The sequence below is a fragment of the Petromyzon marinus genome, chromosome 57 (genome assembly GCF_048934315.1).
Source record: "Petromyzon marinus isolate PM22_M1 ecotype Great Lakes invasive population chromosome 57, UKy_Petmar_22M1.pri1.0, whole genome shotgun sequence".
Taxonomy (NCBI): Eukaryota; Metazoa; Chordata; class Hyperoartia; order Petromyzontiformes; family Petromyzontidae; genus Petromyzon; species Petromyzon marinus.
In genome coordinates, this window is record NC_133723.1 from 10,088,985 (window position 1) to 10,110,030 (window position 21,046).

Sequence of the window (21,046 nt, forward strand, 5' to 3'; positions counted from 1 at the left end):
AAAGCTTTACAGATAATGTACACACACGCACACACGCACACACACACGCGCGCGCGTCTGTCTGCGTGGGGTTCATTGTTCCGTGTTGTTGTTGGTGTTGTCGCCGCGGATCTATCAATGAGCGCTGAGCGATCGAGCCTCATTGAGATTAAATCTCTGTCGTTGGCAACACGCGCGGGGTCCAACCCGTCCTCCTCCTCCTACCAGTCGGGACGAAGGAGGCGCCTAGCGCCCCAACGGATGATCTCAGTTCTGCTGATGCTATTTGTTTAAAAACGGGGGGCCAGATAAGAATTAAGTAAAAACTATGTCAAAAAGTTGGACTATTAAATTGGCGTGTGGATAGCTACCCTGAAGGAGCTATCGAGTAGCAAACAACCCCCAGAATGTTCAGCACGTATTTATACTAAATAAACCGATGTGCACGGTGCTTGAAAAATATTTAACACTTATACGGGACGACCGTTCGTAATGGAAAAAGAACGGATAATAATTGCACTGTAACGTGATAACAAATGTAATGTTAATAGCTTAAAGAAGTCCAAGAGTCTCTCCCACGCGTTCGCCATCGTTGTCAACGCTACGCCTGGAATCTCCTCCAGGCGGTCTCCAGAGCCCAGGAGGCGGCGGCGGCGGCACATTTCTCGCGGCGTTGTTACAAATTCTCAGAAGTGTTAAAACATTTTTGAAGCACCCTGTATATTGAAAGTAATGGTGTACGATGTTGTCGTCACATCGCATTGTGGGAAGACGGGTTTGCGTGAGGTCAATGTTTCATCCACCTGGTGATGCATTCCTTTGGCCACGCCCCAAAGAATCAAATATGGCCGCCCCAAAGAATACAATATGGCCGCCGAACACAAAAATGGCCGCCACACAATAAAATTGATCGCCATCTTGGGAAAGAAGCGGCTCGCGGATTTTCTTTTTTCCTTTTTTTTACGACGAGGATACAACCATTGTGGATATCTCTTGCAAGTCTCCCGTCTCTCATCACGACATCTAAACAATTCCTGTGGCGGTGTTGGGGGTGGTGGTGGTGGTGGTAGGATACAAAAACGATGCACGTATCTACAATGGCACGTGCGGTGATAGTGGTGGAGGCTCGGCGAGGTCTGGGAGGAGGGGGGTGGTGGTTGGGGGGGGGATGGCAGGGGGCGGTGGACGAAGGTGAGGAGGCGTTGGTGGGTGGAGGGGGTGGAGGGGGGAAGGGGGTGGGGGCCGCGATATTGAAAGACTCCTCCCCCCAAGGCCACAGCCGGAGGCACGCCTTCGTCCGCTCGCTCGCGATGAGCCGAACCCCTCCGGTCCGGTTTTGGATTCTTCCCTTGAACGCAATCGCCGTGTGGCCCTTTGACTCGGGGAGAGATGGACAGAGAGACACACACAGCGTCACGCGTGTACGTACCATGTGCCCCTTTGGTGGAGATGATGGAGCGATGAATTCGTCCAGCAGTTGAGTGACCACGGCTGGTGATGAATGATTGCTTGGTTTTCAGCCGGTTGGCAATCCAATGCTGGATAAATAACCTCCTCGTGTCGTGTCCGTGGGGTGGGGGGTGGTTGCTTGACCATACCTCACCGTACTGGTCAGTGAGGGTCGGTGATAGGGGACTGTCATGCGACCCCTGTGTGCATGCTGAACTTCTTTCGCAAAGTACGTAGCCAACCGTGCTCATCCGAAGTGCGTGGGGAAGACAAGAAACAAAACACAAAATCAGTTCTAAAGACATTTTATTTCATCCGAGATGTTTTAAAAGTGCGTCATAGCTCCCAGTGGCTTCCTAACATCGGAAGGAAAGAGCGTTCCAGACGGCCGCAGGAGCGCATCTGCAAGCGCCGCGCGACGATGCGGCGAGCGCCGTCTTTGTTCGATGGCCAGGAGCCAAAAGCCGCTGCCGCCGCTGCTGCTACGAGGATGAGCGGAGTTGGCGTGATGATGGCTTATAGCTCCTTGTAGAAATCAGCGGAGTGGGTCTTGTGGCTCATTCGGGGCAATCGCTTTGTGTGCGTATGGGATTCCTTAACCATCATCGCTTTCACTTCCTCCCACCAAGCTCTTTATCCCGATTACTTTATAGGTCGGTGATGCAGCTGCTGCGTTAGCGTTAGCAGTGGTGCTGCGTACTTAGCAAATAGAGAGCCACAGATTAGCACGGTAGGCTACGTACGGTGCGAAAGCGATTCAACGAACATACAACCACAGAGACCCACAGACACCTCGACATATAGAAATCCACAGATTAGCACGGTTGGCTACGTACGGTGCGAACGAAGTTCAACAATTTCCTGCACAGATGCCATATTTTCTGTCCGTCTGCTACAGCAGAGGTGTAGGGAATTGCAACAAGACCTACATCTCTGCTTTATTGACCTGGTCAAGGCCTATGATACCATCAGTAGGCCTGGGCTCTGGGTTGTTCTTCGTTCTTTTGGAGTCCCTGACCCTCTGCTCACGATCATTAAGGACCTTCATGATGGTGAGCGGGCCCGGGTAAAACTACGTGGCCGGGAGTCAGAGCCATTCCCTGTACACCTTGGGGTGCGACAGGGATATCCTCTGGCTCCCACATTATTTAACATCTATTTTGACCACGTAGTTCGTGAAGCCTTCAATAGCTGTACCGGGGGAATCTCCATTTGGTACAAATATAATGGGAGGCTGATCGATGCCCGGGTGTGGTCAAGGGATGGCTCCCTATTGCTCAACCACGTTGTGTATGCCGATGATTTGGTAATAGCTGCTCATTCAGAGGAGGAGTTGGAGACGCTGCTGCTGAGACTGGAGCGTGCCACTAAGAGATGGGCTTTACCATCAGCCCCACCAAAACTAAGCACCTGCCTGGGTATTTTGTGCCATCGGACACTCCACCCTCACAACTCCCATTCGGTGATTGGGCAATTGTGGAGAGAGTGGAGAGTTTCCCATATCTGGGCAGTGTGCTTATGACCGGCTCCAGTTTAACAGCAGAGGTCTCACTCCGAATCAGTCGAGCGGCAATATCTTTTAATCGGTTGCGTAACGCTTTATGGAAGCTACCTGGTCTGTCACTCCGCACTAAGCTTCAGGTCTTCTCGGCCACGGTCATTCCCTCCCTTCACTACGCTTGCGAAACGTGGACCCCCCTAATGGTACATCTTCGCCGGTTAGAAACATTTAGGCTGGCCTGCCTACGATCCATCCTGGGTTTAACCAGACTGGATTGTGTGAGGAGCTCACAAATCCTTGAAAGATCTGGGCAAGTTCCCATCGGTGAGCTCCTCCGATGGGCAAGGCTGCGATGGCTGGGCCATGTAGCCCGCATGCCCAGCCACCGCATGCCGAAACAGCTTTTGTTCGGCCGGATCGAGGGGGCTAAACGGGCGCGGCACGGGCTAGAGAAGAGATGGAGTGATGTGGTACAGGAGGACGTGGAGCTGAGTGGACTTGTCGATGACTGGTACTAGCGGTGTCAAGATCGGCCTCTGCGGAGGAGGCTCGTGAAGGACGCTACTGGGCAGTTGGAGGCAGTCGCCCTCCAACAACAACGGAGGGCGGAGGAGCGACGCTCACAACAACGAGCGGAGCGCCGGGTGGCTAAGGCACAGCAGGTTGGCACAGTAGGGGGCACAGGTGGTGCATCAGCCAGTCATCTCAGTCAGTCGACCCGTGGCACCTGGGTCTGCCCCGTGACCTCCTGCCAGCGGGCGTTAGACACTTCACGTGGCCTCAGGGTGCACATAGCCTGGCACAAGCGTCGTAGTGACGTCACCGCCATTTATTGGCGAATGGCGGTTGTTGTTGTTGTATCTGTGTGTCTGTGTGATTGTGTGTGTGCGTCTGTGTGTGTCTGTGTGCGGGGAGCGGTGGTGTAGCGGTTAGCGATACGCTGCGCTACGAGCCCAGCGAACCGAGTTCGATTCCCGCTCACGGCCAACACCGGTGACGATTATCTGAGCCGGTCCTGGGCCTCCCCTAGATCGACTCAGCCTCAAATGAGTTCCAAAAGCGGCCGGGCGTGGTGCTGGCCAACCACCTTTGTGCCGTTCCGGCCTCCATAGATGCTCGCTAGCAGCACTCACCCTGCTAATCTGTTCGGATACAGAGCGGATCTTTGCGTGTGTTTGCGATATTGACCTGGTGGAGAGTTAAATCGTGATCTTCATTTAGCCTGGAGTCGGAATCCGATGAGCTATGAAGCTCGTCTTCAATCGGCGTCCAGTGTGGGCACGGTGTCAGCTAAGTCGCAACAACAACAAAAAAACACGATAAGAGTTAAACTTATAGAGAAAGGAAAGCAATGCACTCAATGTATTATCTCTAAAATATATTATATTAGTGTGATCTATTAAGCTTGAGCAAGGTAATAAATAACAACAACAACGCTGTCCCAGACCACACCAAGACAACACCGCACAGCAGTAGTCCCTCAATAGAACAATGGCACATTATATGATACTAATACAGGGCACTATAGAGAGCTCCTCCTCCTGTCCAGGGTACTTGGCCTACTCTTCCACTCGGGTCAGACGTCCGTGGACTAGATGGGAGTAGCGAACACTTCACCACCATACGTGGGTTACACCTTTATACTGCCCGGACTACAGAGCGGGGCGAATTGAGAAAGCTCGCGTCACGGTGGCTATGAGATGTTGACTACCTCGCCTGGTGTACAGGAGGTCGTGGTGTCTGCGTCTCTCTCATCATCATCACGGTGGCTAGGAGATGTTAACTACCTCGCCTGGTGTACAGGAGGTCGTGGTGTCTGCGTCTCTCTCATCATCATCACGGTGGCTAGGAGATGTTGACTACCTCGCCTGGTGTACAGGAGGTCGTGGTGTGTGCGTCTCTCTCATCATCATCACGGTGGTTAGGAGATGTTAACTACCTCGCCTGGTCTACAGGAGGTCGTGGTGTGTGCGTCTCATCATCATCACGGTGGCTAGGAGATGTTAACTACCTCGCCTGGTTTACAGGAGGTCGTGGTGTGTGCGTCTCTCTCATCATCATCACGGTGGCTAGGAGATGTTAACTACCTCGCCTGGTGTACAGGAGGTCGTGGTATGTGCGTCTATCTCATCATCATCACGGTGGCTAGGAGATATTAACTACCTCGCCTGGTCTACAGGAGGTCGTGGTGTGTGCGTCTCTCTCATCATCATCACGGTGGCTAGGAGATGTTAACTACCTCGCCTGGTGTACAGGAGGTCGTGGTGTGTGCGTCTCTCTCATCATCATCACGATGACTAGGAGATGTTAACTACCTCGCCTGGTGTACAGGAGGTCGTGGATTCGATCTCGACCCTGATGCCTGCTGCTGTATATTTGGAGTATATTTGGAGTCTGCGTGTCTCTCTTCCCGTGGTCGCGTGGATTTTTCTCCGGGTCCGCCTGGTTCTTCCCCCCCCCCCCCCTCCGCATTGAGAATCGACACCACCACCACCACCACCACAACCACCACCACCACGACCACCACCACCACCACGCTATACATTTCCACGCGATGATGATAAGCCAACTTAGTTTGAGCTATCATTTGTGCTAGCCAGGGTCGCTTCTGTGAAAGAGCTCTCTGTATAGCAGTTTAGTGGGCCGGTCTTACCTGGTAAAGTAAAAAAAAAAAGAATAGTGTTTAAACGTCAATTATAATAACAATCATTATTATACATCTCGCAGGTTGGAGACAATTGTTTTTTTCGCGTGACATTTTTCATCTCAAGCCTCGCACCGATCGACGGCGCTCACGGTGGGTGGGTGTGTAGGTGGGGGCGGGGGGGGGGAGGGAGCGGGCGGGTGGGGAGGTGAGGAGGGAGGGAGGGTTGAGGTGAGTAAGGAGGGGGCGGCGGAGGCTTTCCTGTAGAAGAACCCCACAGGCCACGACACGTGATCGTGGAGAGCGATCGATGTCGGCGGCTTTCACCTCCCGCGTCACCGGGCGGATCACGAGCGCCGGGGTCTCGCGGGCGCGTGGCTCGCCGCGTTTCGCACCGCGTGGACGTTTCGCTGGACGTTCGCAGGACGTTCGCCGCGGACGTTGCTCGGGAGGGGTTGCCCGTACGCTGTTGGCCACTCTACCCGTGTCGTAGTCGCAATGATAGCCGCGGCGCGGGATGCTTGCCCGGATGATGTTGCGTGGATCCGTGCGCTGTGATTATTATCATCTCGAGCCCAGGAATGTCTTGAATACATTGAGTGCTTCGTCAGTTGATGCAAGGCCCACGTTCAAACGCCTACGTGGGAAAATCCGAGATGCGCATTTGCCTGCAACAGATTCCCTAGGCCGGTGGCGGTGCTCTTCACACATTCTCAGCGGGGAGGGCGGTGGGTGGCACTATCGCCGACAAGACAGCAGCAGCAGTAGCAGCAGTGTGAGGGGCCACCACTACATTTGGAACCATTGGGGGTTTGACAGCAGCAGCACGACGATGATGACGATGATGATGACGATGGTGATGATGATGACGATGATGATGATGATCATGACGATGACGATGATTATGACGGTGATGATGATGATGATAACGATTATGATGATGACGATGATTATGATGAGGATGATGATGACGATGATGATGACGACGATGGGGGTGTCCTCACTCTTGATCTATCGTCACGAGGTTCCGCACTAAAGGCCAACAGGGGCCCGCCAATGGGCCTCGTGGTGGCCTTGCAATGAAGAAGGACTGTGCCCTCGGTGTCCCAGAGTGCACGTCTGTCGTGCCATCAAATGCAACCAATGCGTAATGACGACTTGACGCACTTCTCTTGAGATGGCACTTCATTGAAGACGCGTTCACTTGACATCAGGCGGAGACCCCCACCGCAACAGCCCCGGGTCTCCCGCGCGTCTCCCCCTTATACACCGAAACAAGCTCCACACCTCCCTTCTCGCTCATCCTCGCTGACTCTGGACGCTCCCGCTACCGACAGACTCCTGACCACGCTCCGTCTTCTCGATCATTCCCGTAGCCACCAGTCCCTTCACACTCACAGCTGACTCCGCTGTCATTACCTCCCGTGGCCACCAGTCCCTTCACACTCACAGCTGACTCCGCTGTCATTACCTCCCGTGGCCACCAGTCCCTTCACACTCACAGCTGACTCCGCTGTCATTACCTCCCGTGGCCACCAGTCCCTTCACACTCACAGCTGACTCCCCTGTCATTACCTCCCGTGGCCACCAGTCCCTTCGCACTCACAGCTGACTTCGCTGTCATTACCTCCCATAACCACCAGTCCCTTCGCACTCACAGCTGACTCCGCTGTCATTACCTCCCGTGGCCACCAGTCCCTTCCCAATCACAGCTGACTCCGCTGTCATTACCTCCCGTGGACACACAGGGCACGGAGGCTCTACTGTCATTACAACTGTAATCTATATTCTTGGTTCTACCCATACGGATGCTTATCTGAAACCAGATTCCCACCACCATCCATCCCAGAAGAATTCCCTCATCAAGACTCTGCACCATAGAGCCCAATGCATATCCGACCAGGAACACATAGCCAGTGAACTCAAGCACGTACACCAAGCTCTGAAGGCTAATGGTTACTCCGACTACACAATCCGCAAAGCTATCACTCCAACCATGAAGAAGGACCCTCTTGAGGAGCCTTTCAAAACCATCACTTTACCCTACATTGCGGGGATCACAAAAAATATCTCCAAAATCTTGAATAAACACAAGATCCAGGTCCGATTCAATACATTACATAAAATCCGTGATCTGGTTCCGTCTGTAAAAGATGTGATTCCGGACACACAGTAACCTGACATCTACAAACTAAGTTGCCTCTGTGGTAGTAGTTACATTGAAGAAACCAAACGACATTTCTCGGACCGCATTTGTGAACACAAAGCAGACCTTAAACACGGTAGGAGCAACACCTCGGCCGTGGCAGATCATTGTTATAATTCAGTAGGCTCACATAACATTGACTTCTCCAAGACAGAGGTTCTTTGCAAGCCATCTGGCTACCATGAGAGATTCGTTCATGAGGCTATCCACATATACAAACACAGAGACAATTTCAACCGAGAAGATGGATTCTGGCTTAGCAATCATTGGAAGGATTTGATAAAGCATTTTGGGTCTTAATTGATTGTTCACGCTTACGGTGGCTTTCAGACCGCATCCATTTTTTTTCGTCTCCCCCCTCCTCTTTTCCGAACATAGATGGACTCGTCCATCTGAACAAACTGTCAAATCGCTCTCCGTGGTGCTAACGTAAAAAAAAACCGCCACTTTTTTCAAATTTTCTTGCTGTGATTTTCACACCTGATGATGATTGCTTGTGTTGCAGTCGAAACGTCGTGATAATTTAATTGTTTTATATTTTTATTATTTTATTGTTTCCCTTCTACGTGACTTTACCGAAAGAACCAATAATATGAATCCCTGCAGTCACGAAAGCTTTAAATCAAACTGTACCTTTTATAAATATGTAGAACAAAGAGCATCATCATCATCGCCGCCGCCATCGCACACAACAGACATCCATAACGGGAAGTAATGACTAAGGTCGACGAGACAAACGTTCATAGTTCATAGTTTATTTATTTGGTATAGCCCTGTGAGCCATTCGGCTCTTGAATCGGGTGCAACCTCAACAAACAAAAAACATGAATAAGAAAAATCTTAAAGTGATTATGTGACTGTGCAAACAGAAAATCAAGGAAAAAAAACATCAAAATATTCCTGAAAAAGCACCGTACACCAACGCTGTGTGCAAAAATCCCAGTGGGATGCAAGTCAAATAACAACAACAACCACAAGACAACTAAGATTAAGGCCATCAGTCTAACTCCGTACTACAATAAACAAATACATGGCCAAAAACAAAAACACGTTTTCGAAATCACCAAAATAAAGCCATAAATGCAATGTAACAGTGATCATAGGGACTGTGACCGAATTTTGAACAATAAACTACGTAAATAAATTATAACACCAAAATCTAGAGCCATATTTTAGGCCACTGAATAGCAGTGGCAGCTAGGGGTGTACAACTCCTCTAGAGCAGTTTTTTGAGTGAAGATCTCATAGGTAGTGAACGTCGATTGATAGCTACCAAAGTCCGAGGGAGCAGCCTCAGCCTTAAACCATCTGATTAAGGGGGTTCGACAAACCAAACAAAACTAACTCGACTAAACATTTATATAACAAACAAACAACAACACAAATTAAAACCAACTCAATATTTTAAATAGCAGCAATGCACACGTGGTTGAACACGGGAGACGGTGGTGGTGGTGATCCTAAAGAGCCCCAACGTCGCCACGTGAAACTTGGACATCGATAATAGAGAGAATCAAGAGCTTCGTAGGTCATCGGATTTTACTTTTTATTTTTTTCCCCAGGATAAATACAAAAAAAATTCTGATTCTGAAACATCGGCACTTGGGGGTGGGGGAGACAAAGGCGGCCGTGAGTGGGGAAAAATCGCTCACACCACCAACCAGCACCCCCGTCCCGCTCCCTCCACTCGGCCCGGGGTCACCGTACGAGGCGACAGGGATTAAACGGTGCGAGGCAGCAGCAGCAGCAGCCTCTTTGCCATTTTATCATCTCAACATTTATCACCCATTTGAGGAAGTCAGTCAGCCAGGGCCCCCAGGGGGGGGCAGGTGGGCGGCGGGGGGGGGGGGGTCTCACCGGGGCATCCGCGTGATTGCCGCCTCTCGCAGCGGTGGGCGTCTCTGGCATTCGCGGGGTCGGATGAGAAGGCTCCCTTCTCTTGTCACTCACAGCGCTCAGTCGACTGTTAAAACCCCGCGCCGATGCCGGGGCGAACGGAGAGCTGAGAGCGAGCGGAGAACAGCGAGAAGCGAGGGTATGGGGGTTTTTTATTTTATTTTATTTTCTTGCATCCGGACGCGTGTTTCCTCTTGATGCAAATTAACAACAACAACAAGTCAGTTTGAAGCGTAGGAGTAGGCTTGCTCGTCCAATATCGCCCACGGCAGAGAGGTGTGTGTTGGGTTAGATCGCGTAAATATATATGTGTGTCGTTAAGCCAGCCACCACCACCCTCGTCAGCTAATGAGCAAAGTGTGGGCACGTTCACGGGACGTGCCAATTCGTTACTAGTCCATCACCCCCCCCCCCCCCCCCCCGCTGTGTGAGAGAGTGAACCCACGACATTTACAATTCGAGTACTCTAATTGTAAATGTTGAGGGTTTAACTCTCCAACACACAGCCGGTGTGTGTGCTGTACTCGTCACTATTTCACCACCCGGCTGTGTCCGGTGGTGGCGGGTTTAGCGACACGTTTTTACTCACGTGATCTCACCCAAAAAAAACCTCTCTTATGGATAATAATACAAAACAATGAAGACGTTCGTCAACTTCGCGAGCTATGTGTGGCCTTAAGCGGAAGAATATTTAATGAGGCGACGTTTCGGTAAAGACCCAGTTTCACAGCACGTGAAAAAATATATCTGGTTTCGATATTTGTATTTTTTGTGTGGCTGATGTTGATGATGAAGAGCTACAGCTGTGAATCTACATGGTGGTGGTTAATGAGCCAGATGATTGCGTCTGGAGTAGCGGAGTGGCGAATCATCATCGCTGTGGTGACGATGATGCCTCCTCCTTCGTATAGATCTCTGTGTGACTCTAAGGGTCTCTACGTGAGTTTATGGGTCTCGGTTGGAATCCAAAGCCCTCTGTGTGAGTCTATGGGTCTTTGTGTGAATCTATGGGTCTCTGTGTGAGTCTAAGGGTCTCTGTGTGAGTCTATGGGTCTCTGTGTGAGTCTATGGGTCTCTGTGTGAGTCTATGGGTCTCTGTATGCGTCTATGGGTCTCTGTAGCAGTCTATGGGACTCTGTATGAGTCTATGGGTCTCTGTATGAGTATATGGGTTTCTGTATCAGTCTATGGGTTTCTGTGTGAGTCTATGGGTCTCTGTATGAGTTTTTGGGTCTCTGTATGAGTCTATGAGTCTCTGAATGCGTCTATGGGTCTCTGTGTGACGTTATGGGTCTCGGTCTGAGTCTATGGGTCTCTGTGTGAGTCTACGGGGTCTCTGTGTGAGTCTACGGGGTCACTGTATGAGTCTATGGGTCTCTGTGTGAGTCTATGGGTCTCAGTGTTAGTTTATGGGTCTCTACGTGAGTCCATGTATCTCTGTGTGAGTATATGGGTCTCTGTAAGAGTCTATGGGTCTCTTTGTCAGTCTATGGGTCTCAGTGTGAGTTTGTGGGTCTCTGTGTGAGTCTATGTGTCTCTGTGTGAGTCTATGGGATCTCTGTGTGAGTCTATGGGTCACTGTGTGAGTCTACGGGTCTCTGTAAGTCTATGGGTCTCTGTGTGAGTCTATGGGATCTCTGTGAGTCTATGGGTCACTATGTGAGTCTATGAGTCTCTGTGTAAATTTAAGGGTCTCTACGTGAGACTATGGGTCTCTGTATGAGTCTATGGGCCTCTGTGTGAGTCTATGGGTCTCTGTCTGAGTCTATGGGTCTCTGTATGAGTCTATGGGTATCTGTGTGAGTCTATGGGTCTCTGTATGAGACTATGGGTCTCTGTATGAGTCTATGGGTCTCTATGTGAGTCTATGGGTCTATGTGTGAGTCTATGGGTCTCTGTGTCAGTCTATGGGTCTCTGTGTGAGTCTATGGGTCTCTGTGTGAGTCTATGAGTTTCTGTATTAGTCTATGGGTCTCTGTATGAGAATATGGGTCTCTGTATGAGTCTATAGGTCTCTGTATGACTCTATGGGTTTCTGTATGAATCTATGGGTCTCTGTGTCAGTCTATAGGTCTTTGTGTGAGTCTATGGGTCTCTATGTGAGTCTATGGGTCTCTGTATTAGTCTATGGGTCTCTGTGTGAGTCTATGGGTCTCTGGGTGAGTCTATGGGTTTCTGTGTGAGTCTATGGGTCTCTGTATGAGTCTATGGGTCTCTGTATGAGTCTATGGGTCTCTGTATGAGACTATGGGTCTCTGTATGAGTCTATGGGTATCTTTGTGAGTCTATGGGTCTCTGTGTGAGTCTATGGGTCTCTATGTGAGTCTATGGGTCTCTCTGTGAGTCTATGGGTCTCTATATGAGTCTACAGGTATCTGTGTGAGTCTATGGGTCTCTGTGTGAGTCTATGGGTCTCTGTATGAGTCTATGGGTCTCTGTCTGAGTCTATGGGTCTCTGTGTGAGTCTATGGGTCTCTGTATTTTTCTTCGTGTGGCTGCTGATGATGATGCAGAGTCAACAGCTGTGATTCTACACGGAGGTGGCTGATGAGCCAGGAGTAGTGCGGAGTGGTGAAGAATTCACAATGTCACACGATTTTTGTTCCTGGGTAGTAAGTGTTATTTTCTAATTGCTTATGCCTCAAACGTACAGAAAATGGCAATTATTCCCCAGCTGCTGTTGTTTGAGGGGGGGGGGGGGTCCCACCGTGTGACCCCCCCCCATCCCTCCTCCGCCTCGACATCTTCAAACTAAAGCGGAAGTATTACATCTGACAACATCGTGACGTCGAAGCACAGACACACATTTTTTCCTTGGTAATGGCTGTGTATGGGATTTTGGTCCTCATATATACAATTGATGGGCAGCGTTGACGCTATAGCAAGTTAAAGTATTCTTGTTGTTGTTCGTGAATAGATCTTTTAACTCGTTACACTGCACTGCTACCTGCGCACGGTGTCCGCTACTCTCTGTGGTAGAGAGAGGACGACTCAGAGAGAGGACGACTCAGACAGGGAGTGAGGACGACTCAGGGAGAGAGAGGACGACTCGGAGAGAGAGAGGACGACTCAGAGAGAGAGAGAGGACGACTCAGAGAGAGAGGACGACTCAGAGAGAGAGAGGACGACTCAGAGAGAGAGGACGACTCAGAGAGAGAGGACGACTCAGAGAGAGAGGACGACTCAGAGAGAGGACGACTCAGACAGGGAGTGAGGACGACTCAGAGAGAGAGAGGACGACTCAGAGAGAGAGGACGACTCAGAGAGAGAGGACGACTCAGAGAGAGAGGACGACTCAGAGAGAGAGGACGACTCAGGGACAGAGAGGACGACACAGAGAGAGAGAGGACGACTCAGAGAGACAGGACGACTCAGAGAGAGAGGACGACTCAGAGAGAGAGGACGACAGAGAGAGAGGACGACTCAGAGAGAGAGGGGACGACTCAGAGAGAGATGGAGGACGACTCAGAGAGAGAGGACGACTCAGAGAGAGAGGACGACTCAGGGACAGAGAGAGGACGACTCAGAGAGAAATGGAGGACGACTCAGAGAGAGGACGACTCAGGGACAGAGAGAGGACGACTCAGACAGAGAGTGAGGACGACTCAGAGAGAGAGGACGACTCAGGGACAGAGAGAGGACGACTCAGACAGAGAGTGAGGACGACTCAGAGAGTGAGGACGACTCAGAGAGAGAGGACGACTCAGATATAGATGGAGGACAACTCAGAGAGAGAGGACGACTCAGAGAGAGAGAGGACGACTCAGGGATAAAGAGAGGACCACTCAGGGAGAGAGGACGACTCAGAGAGAGAGGACGACTCAGGGATAAAGAGAGGACGACTCAGGGAGAGAGGACGACTCAGAGAGAGAGAGGACGACTCAGGGATAAAGAGAGGACAACTCAGAGAGAGTGAGGACGACTCAGAGAGAGAGGACGACTCAGGGACAGAGAGAGGACGACTCAGACAGAGAGTGAGGACGACTCAGAGAGTCAGGACGACTCAGAGAGAGAGGACGACTCAGGGACAAAGAGAGAACGTTTCAGAGAGAGAGAGGACGACTCAGAGAGAGAGGACGACTCAGAGAGAGAGAGAGGACGACTCAGAGAGAGAGGACGACTCAGAGGCTCCAGGAAGAGGAACCACAGACGAGGAGCGGGAAGGCAGCAGCAGTCACGTGGCGATGAGGAGTCGGCGCTACCTACGATTGCCCAAGCTCTGCTGTCCTCTATATGCGAAGGTGTCATCGGCCAATTGGTGAGTGTTTACAAGCGGGCGGAAACCAGAACACCTGGAGAAAACCCACGGATGCGAGGGGGCAACGCTCTATCCCCATCCAGATGTGGCACGTGGAGTCCACCCTTTGCTGTAACCGCCAGGGCACGGCCCTTCCTTGACACCCACCCACGGGAAAGGAACGCCGCCCCATCTGTGCGGTGATCCACCAACCCCTTGTTGTTGCTGCTGCTTCCACAGCGGCGATGACTGAGATCACTGGCAGTGACGTGCAGCAGCGTAGCCACCATCGCCACCACCGCCGCCACCACCGCCAAAACCGCCACCGCCACCACCACAACGCCACCACCACCACCACCCCACCACCGCCACCACCGCCACCACCACAACGCGACCACCGCCACCACCACCGCCGCCACCACCGCCGCCACCACCACCGCCACCACCACCGCCACCACCGCCACCACCACCGCCACCACCACCACCGCCACCACCGCCACCACCACCTGCACGTGCACGGGATGAGTGACTGCGGCAGTGCCACGGTGCACGTGCAGGCGGTGAACGCTTTACAGCGGTACGTGGCGCGTATGTTCTGTCACTCAGCCCAACAATCAGCTGTCGATCGCAAAATAAATCTCGCGAGTTAATTTTGTCTCTCTCGAAGGAGGAGGAGAATGACTACGAGGGGCGGTGGTGGCGGTGGTGGTGGTGGCGGTGGTGGCGGTGGTGGTGGCGGCGGTGGTGGTGGCGGTGGTGGTGGCGGTGGTGGCGTTGTGGTGGTGGTGGCGGTGGTGGGGTGGTGGTGGTGGCGGTGGTGGTGGCGGCGGTGGTGGCGGCGGTGGTGGTGGCGGTGGTGGCGTTGTGGCGGTGGTGGTGGCGGTGGTGGTGGTGGTGGCGGTGGTGGTGGTGGCGGTGGTGGTGGTGGAGGGGTTTTCAATGTCCTCTCTCTCTCTCCATACGCGGGTTTCACGGTTCACAATTCTTCTTCGGCTTCTTCTGCCACGGCTTCCTCTTCTCCTCCAGCGGGAGGGATTTTTATTTTCATTTTTTTTATCTTTAAAAAAAAAGATGCGTGCATCAGGTATCCTCCGCTGCTGCTGCCGTGGACCGTACAGTGGGGATGCGGTTCGGGGTGGACGGTTCACGGCCGAGTTTGCAGGGTGGGGGGCACGGGGAGGTCACGGGGAGGTCACGCAGGGGACACGGGGGGGTCACAGGGGGGGGGGCGGTTGGGCAATGCCCCTGCCAAACTGTGACACCCTTGTTAATACATATCAGTAGTGTACAATTAAGATTACAAATAAAATAATTACATACACCCGCGATTCCTCATGACAAGATGAACCCCTGCACTCCCCTCCCTGCCCCCACCCTCAACCCCCACCCGCCCTGCCCCCCCCCCCCCCCCACCGCTATAGAAGTCGAACCTCCGCCTCTGTGTGCACCCCAACGAGCCACGTGGGAGATGAACACCACGCAGTCTGCCGAGTTTACCAAACACGCCGCCCCGAGAGCGACGTCATCTAAGACTCGGCAGTGTCGGCGCCGGCTGTCCCCTTGGGTCGCTGATCGATGAACGAGGTGGGTGGGGTCTGTTTAATTGATAGGCCGTGTAAATAACGCCCTGCCATGATCAATGTCCAGCTCGCACCGGGGTTGTCTCCTCCGCACCACCCCCGGCTGCTTAATTAGCACCGAGCTCACGGAACAACTTCGCTGCTGTGTATGTCAACGCCACGACCTAATTTTGTTTTAAGTGCAACAGCCGCTTAGGAGTTCTCACGGAATAATTATGATGATGATGATTATGATGATGGCGGTGGTGGTGATGATGTTGCTGTTGAAGATGATTTATAATTCATAACGCGCGGAGTGTGTTTAGTTCACTCTCAGATCGAGTGACTGAGAGGGGCTGAACAAGCAACGCTAACTTCCTCCTCACTTTGACATTCCTCATCCTGATCGTCCTCGAAGACACTGGCGGAACCATCAACTCATTCACTCACCAATTCACTCACTCACCAATTTACTCGCCACTGGTGGAACCATCAACTCACTCACTCACCAATCCACTCACCACTGGTGGAACCATCAACTCACTCACTCACCAATTCACTCGCCACTGGTGGAACCATCAACTCACTCACTCACTAATTCACTCTCCACTGGTGGAACCATGAACTCACTCACCAACTCACTCACCACTGGTGGAACCATCAACTCACTCACCAATTCTCTCACCACTGGTGGAACGATTTGGATATAATCAGCGAGATCGGTGATTCAATCTCAGTCCCCTTTCAATGTAATCCATGGGGGACGCATCACCCATGGATGGATCACCCATGGATCGAATGCCAATGAAATCGACGCTGCAATTAAACCGCAAATGACGAGCCAACGGCGGCGTTTTTGATGTCTGTTTCAATATCGATTGAACCGAGCGGGAATCCATCACAATTAATCTCTATTAACGATCCGCAACGACCACATATAAATCACCGATCTATGATATCTGATCGGTGATTTCGTCGGGTGTATGATTTTATAGATTTTATTTTGTACGATTGTATCGATGTTATCGCTCTGTCACAGCGCGGCTTTGTTGAACGGATACGGCAGCTTGGGATTGGATTATTTTAGCACAATGCCGACATCTAAGCCTCAACCCCTTCAAACGGACACTTTAAATTACATGAAAGTCCGTCTGTGTGGGTGGGTGGGGGTGTGTGTGTGTGTGTGGGGGTGTGTGGGTGTGTGTGTGGGTGGGGGTGTATGTGGGTGTGGGGGTGTGTTAGAAACATTTAGGCTAGCCTGCCTACGATCCATCCTGAGTTTAACCAGGCTGGATTGTGTGAGGAGCTCACAAATCCTTGAAAGATCTGGGCACGGTCCTATCGGTGAGCTCCTCCGGCAGGCAAGGCAACGTTGGCTGGGTCATGTAGCCCGCATACCCAGCCACCGAATGCCGAAAGAGCTTTTGTTCAGCCGGATCGAGGGGGCTAAACGGGCGCGGCACGGGCTAGAGAAGAGATGGAGTGATGTAGTACAGGAGGACTTGGAGCTGAGTGGACTTGCTGATGACTGGTACCAGCGGTGTCAAGATCGGACTCTGTGGAGGACGCTCGTGAAGGACGCTACTGGGCAGTTGGAGGCAGTCGCCCTCCAACAACAACGGAGGGCGGAGGAGCGACGCTCACAACAACGAGCGGAGCGCCGGGTAGCTAAAGTACATAAGGTTGGCACAGTAGGGGGCACAGGTGGTGCATCAGCCAGTCATCTCAGTCAGTTGACCCGTGGCACCTGGGTTTGCCCCGTGACCTCCTGCCAGCGGGCGTTCGACACTTCACGTGGCCTCAAGGTGCACATGGCCTGGCTCAAGCGTCGTGGTGACGTCACCGCCACTTAGTGGCGAATGGCAGTTGTTGTTGTTGTGTGTAAGTGGGGGTGTGTGGGTGGGGGTGTGGGTAGGGTCGTGTGTGTATGTGGGGGGGGGGGGGGGTGGGGGTGTGGATGGGGGTGTGTGTGTATGTGGGGGTGTATGTCCGGCAAAACCACACCCTACCTCCTCGCGGTGCCGGACGGGCAACTCTGTCGTGGACAGTGCTGTGGGGGGAGAGCCAATTCCGATTGGCTCCTCCCCTCAGTGTCCACCACAGTGGCTAAACGGGGGCTCTGGACAGGTGCGAGGGGCTGGTAACCCCTTCACCATAAAATTAATTACCACTAAACTACGAATGAAATATGTAACTAATAAGCTTGTGATGGAGGATCCGGGGTAACAGGCGTCTATGACGTCTTTAGGCCAAACCCCAATTGGCGGAGCCAGGAGATTGAATCTCTACCCTCGGGGCTCCTCCAGAAACAACGAAAAGCCACTACGGATGGCCACGTGGAATGTTTGAATGCTCACTGCGGAGAAGAGGCTGCCACTCCTCTGTCGGGAGCTGGAACGGTACCGCCTGGATCTCTGTGGCATTCAGGAGGTCCGGTGTACCGGTTCTGGCTCCTGCCACCATGAGAGATGGACAGTCCTCTAATCGGGGCAGCAGCCTGCCAAACAACAGGGTGTGGCTCTTCTTTTGAACAAAAGAATGAAGGGGGCGTGGGAGCGTGGCGGTGAGGTGTGGGAAGCTGTAAGCCCCAGGCTACTTTGGGCTCGCCTTCCCATCAACCGGAGGCGAGGAGTGGTGGTCGTGGTTACTTATGCCCCCACCGAAGACGAACATCCGTGGAGGGATGCAGGCAAAGCCGATGAGTCAGATGCCTTCTATGACCTCCTGTCACAGGTGCTGGCTAAACTTGCCCCTCAGGATAGAGTTATCTTGTTGGTCATGATACTGGCATCTGGTCTGGAGCGATTGGAAGGCATGGGCCAGATCAGCTCAATAACAACAGTAGGAGGCTGCTAGATTTTTGTGCAGCCCATGGGCTTGTTATTATCAACACGCTGTTCCGGCATCGGCGCATCCACACAACATCATGGATGCATGCCGGGTCCAAGCAAGAACATCTGCTGGAATACATAGTGACGGACCAGCGAATGCGAGCCCATGTCCTTGACACCAGGACCTACCGTGGAGCTGATCTGCCCTCTGACCATCGATTAGTCATCTGTAAGATGCGCCTGCCATTCTTCCACTCCGGTGGTGGGTGTACACCCAGGACCCGATTCCAACCTAAAGTGGCCTGGTCTCAGTTATCTGATGAAAGTTGCAAGTGAGAATTTAATCATCGCTTGCGGCTGGGGTTGGCATCGTCCTCCACTCCTCCTGATATCGAGGGTAAATGGGCAAGGTTTAGGACTGTGACTCATGCAGCTGCAATGGCTGCTTTGGGTACGTGGTCCAGACCTCCGCAGAGACCCTGGCTGACAGAGGAGGTGTTCATGATGGTTGAGAAAAAGCGACAGGCCCACTGTCATCGGCTACAGAATCCCACGTCAGAGAATGAAGAGGCTTACCGCAGCCTTCGCTCGGAGGTTCGGAGAGCCGTGAGGTGATGCAAGGATGGGTGGTGGTCGCGGGTTGCTGAGGAGATGGAGTCTGCCTCAGTGGCCCGCGATCACAAATCTCTATTTAACTCCATCAAAAAGTAACCTGCAGCGCCACACCTATTACCATCATTAGGGGAAAAAACAGTGATCCAATCTCCGACCCCCAGGAACAGGTTTGCCAATTTGCTGAGCATTTCTGTGAGGTCATGGGGGAGGGAAAATCCCTCAGCCAGGAAAACATCGTGGCACAAAGTGAGGATGACCCTGCTGAGGCTGCGGTGCCTCAAATTTTGGAAGAAGTTACCCCTTGTGAGTGGCTGGCTGAAGTGGCACCTGTTGAGGAAGTACTGAAGGCGATCCGGAGTCTGAGACCAGGAAAGGCAGCGGGCAGAGATGATCTCCCAAGCGAAATGCTGAGGGAGGGTGGCGTTTGGGCACAGACTGCCCTACATGACATCATAACAACAGTCTGGACCACTGGACGGGTCCCGAAGGATTGGAAGGATGCCCTGGTGGTCTCTCTCTTTAAGAAGGGCGACCGCACAGACTGTAACAACTACAGGGGCATCTCACTGTTCAGTGTGCTGGGAAAGGTCCTGGCAAGGATTATTCAGCATCGCCTTGCCAGGCACGCTGAGGAGAGGCTTGCAGAGCCCCAATGCGGTTTCAGGAAAGGGCGGTCCTGCACAGATGTCATATTTTCTGTCCGTCTGCTACAGCAGAGGTGTAGGGAATTACAGCAAGACCTACATCTCTGCTTTATTGACCTGGTCAAGGCCTATGATACCATCAGTAGGCCTGGGCTCTTGGTTGTTCTTCGTGCTTTTGGAGAACCTGACCCTCTGCTCATGATCATTATAGACCTTCATGATGGTGAGCGGGCCCGGGTAAAACTACGTGGCCGGGAGTCAGAGCCATTCCCTGAACACCTTGGGGTGCGACAGGGATGTCCTCTGGCTCCCACATTATTTAACATCTATTTTGACCACGTAGTTCGTGAAGCCTTTAATAGCTGTACCGGCGGAATCTCCATATGGTACAGATATAATGGGAGGCTGATCGATGCCCGGGTGCGGTCAAGGGATGGCTCCCTATTGCTCAACCATGTTATGTATGCCGATGATTTGGTAATAGCTGCTCATTCAGAGGAGGAGTTGGAGACGCTGCTGCTGAGACTGGAGCGTGCCACTAAGAGGTGGGGCCTTACCATCAGCCCCACCAAAACGAAGCACCTGCCTGGGTATTTTGTACCATCGGACACTCCACCCCCACAATCGGTGATGGTTCAGTTGTGGAGAGAGTGGAGAGTTTCCCATACTTGGGCAGTGTGCTTATGACCTGCTCCAGTTTAAGAGCAGAGGTCTCACTCCGAATCAGTCGAGCGGCAATATATTTTCATCGGTTGCGTAATGCTGTGTGGAAGCTACCTGGTCTGTCGCTCCGCACTAAGCTTCGAGTCTTCTCGGCCACGGTCATTCCCTCCCTTCTCTACGCTCGCGAAACGTGGACCCCCCTAATGGAACATCTTCGCCGGTTAGAAACATTTAGGCTGGCCTGCCTACGATCCATCCTGGGTTTAACCAGGCTGGATTGTGTGAGGAGCTCACAAATCCTTGAAAGATCTGGCAAGGTCCCATCGGTGAGCTCCTCCAGCAGGCAAGGCTGTGTTGGCTGGGTCATGCAGCCCGCATGCCCAGCCATCGCATGCCGAAACAACTTTTGTTCAGCCGGATGGAGGGGGCTGCACGGGCGCGGCACGGGCTAGAGAAGAGATGGAGTGATGTGGTACAGGAGGACGTGGAGCTGAGTGGACTTGCCGATGACTGGTACCAGCGGTGTCAAGATCGGCCTCTGTGGAGGAGGCTCCTGAAGGATGCTACTGAGCAGTTGGAGGCAGTCGCCCTCCAACAACAACGGAGGGTTGAGGAGCGACGCTCACAACAACGAGCGGAGCGCCAGGTGACTAAAGCACAGCAGGTTGGCACAGTAGGGAGCACAGGTGGTACATCAGCCAGTCATCTCAGTCATCTTAGTCAGTTTGCCCCGTGACCTCCTGCCATCGGGCGTTTGACACTTCATGTATCCTCAAGGTGCACATGGCCTGGCACAAGCGTCGTGGTAACGTCACCGCCACT

At 52.5% G+C, this 21,046-nt stretch overlaps 1 long non-coding RNA gene across 1 annotated transcript in view; it reads right to left on the reverse strand.

The window, feature by feature from the left end:
- Positions 1-1,717: 1,717 nt before the first annotated feature.
- LOC116955051 (uncharacterized) overlaps positions 1,718-21,046 on the reverse strand; it is a 38,381-nt gene continuing 19,052 nt past the window's right edge. The window contains exons 2-3 of the long non-coding RNA XR_004404798.2: positions 9,637-9,781; positions 1,718-4,219 (exon numbers count right to left, since the gene is read on the reverse strand). This is a non-coding gene — a long non-coding RNA (uncharacterized LOC116955051). The remainder of the gene's footprint in view (positions 4,220-9,636; positions 9,782-21,046) is intronic.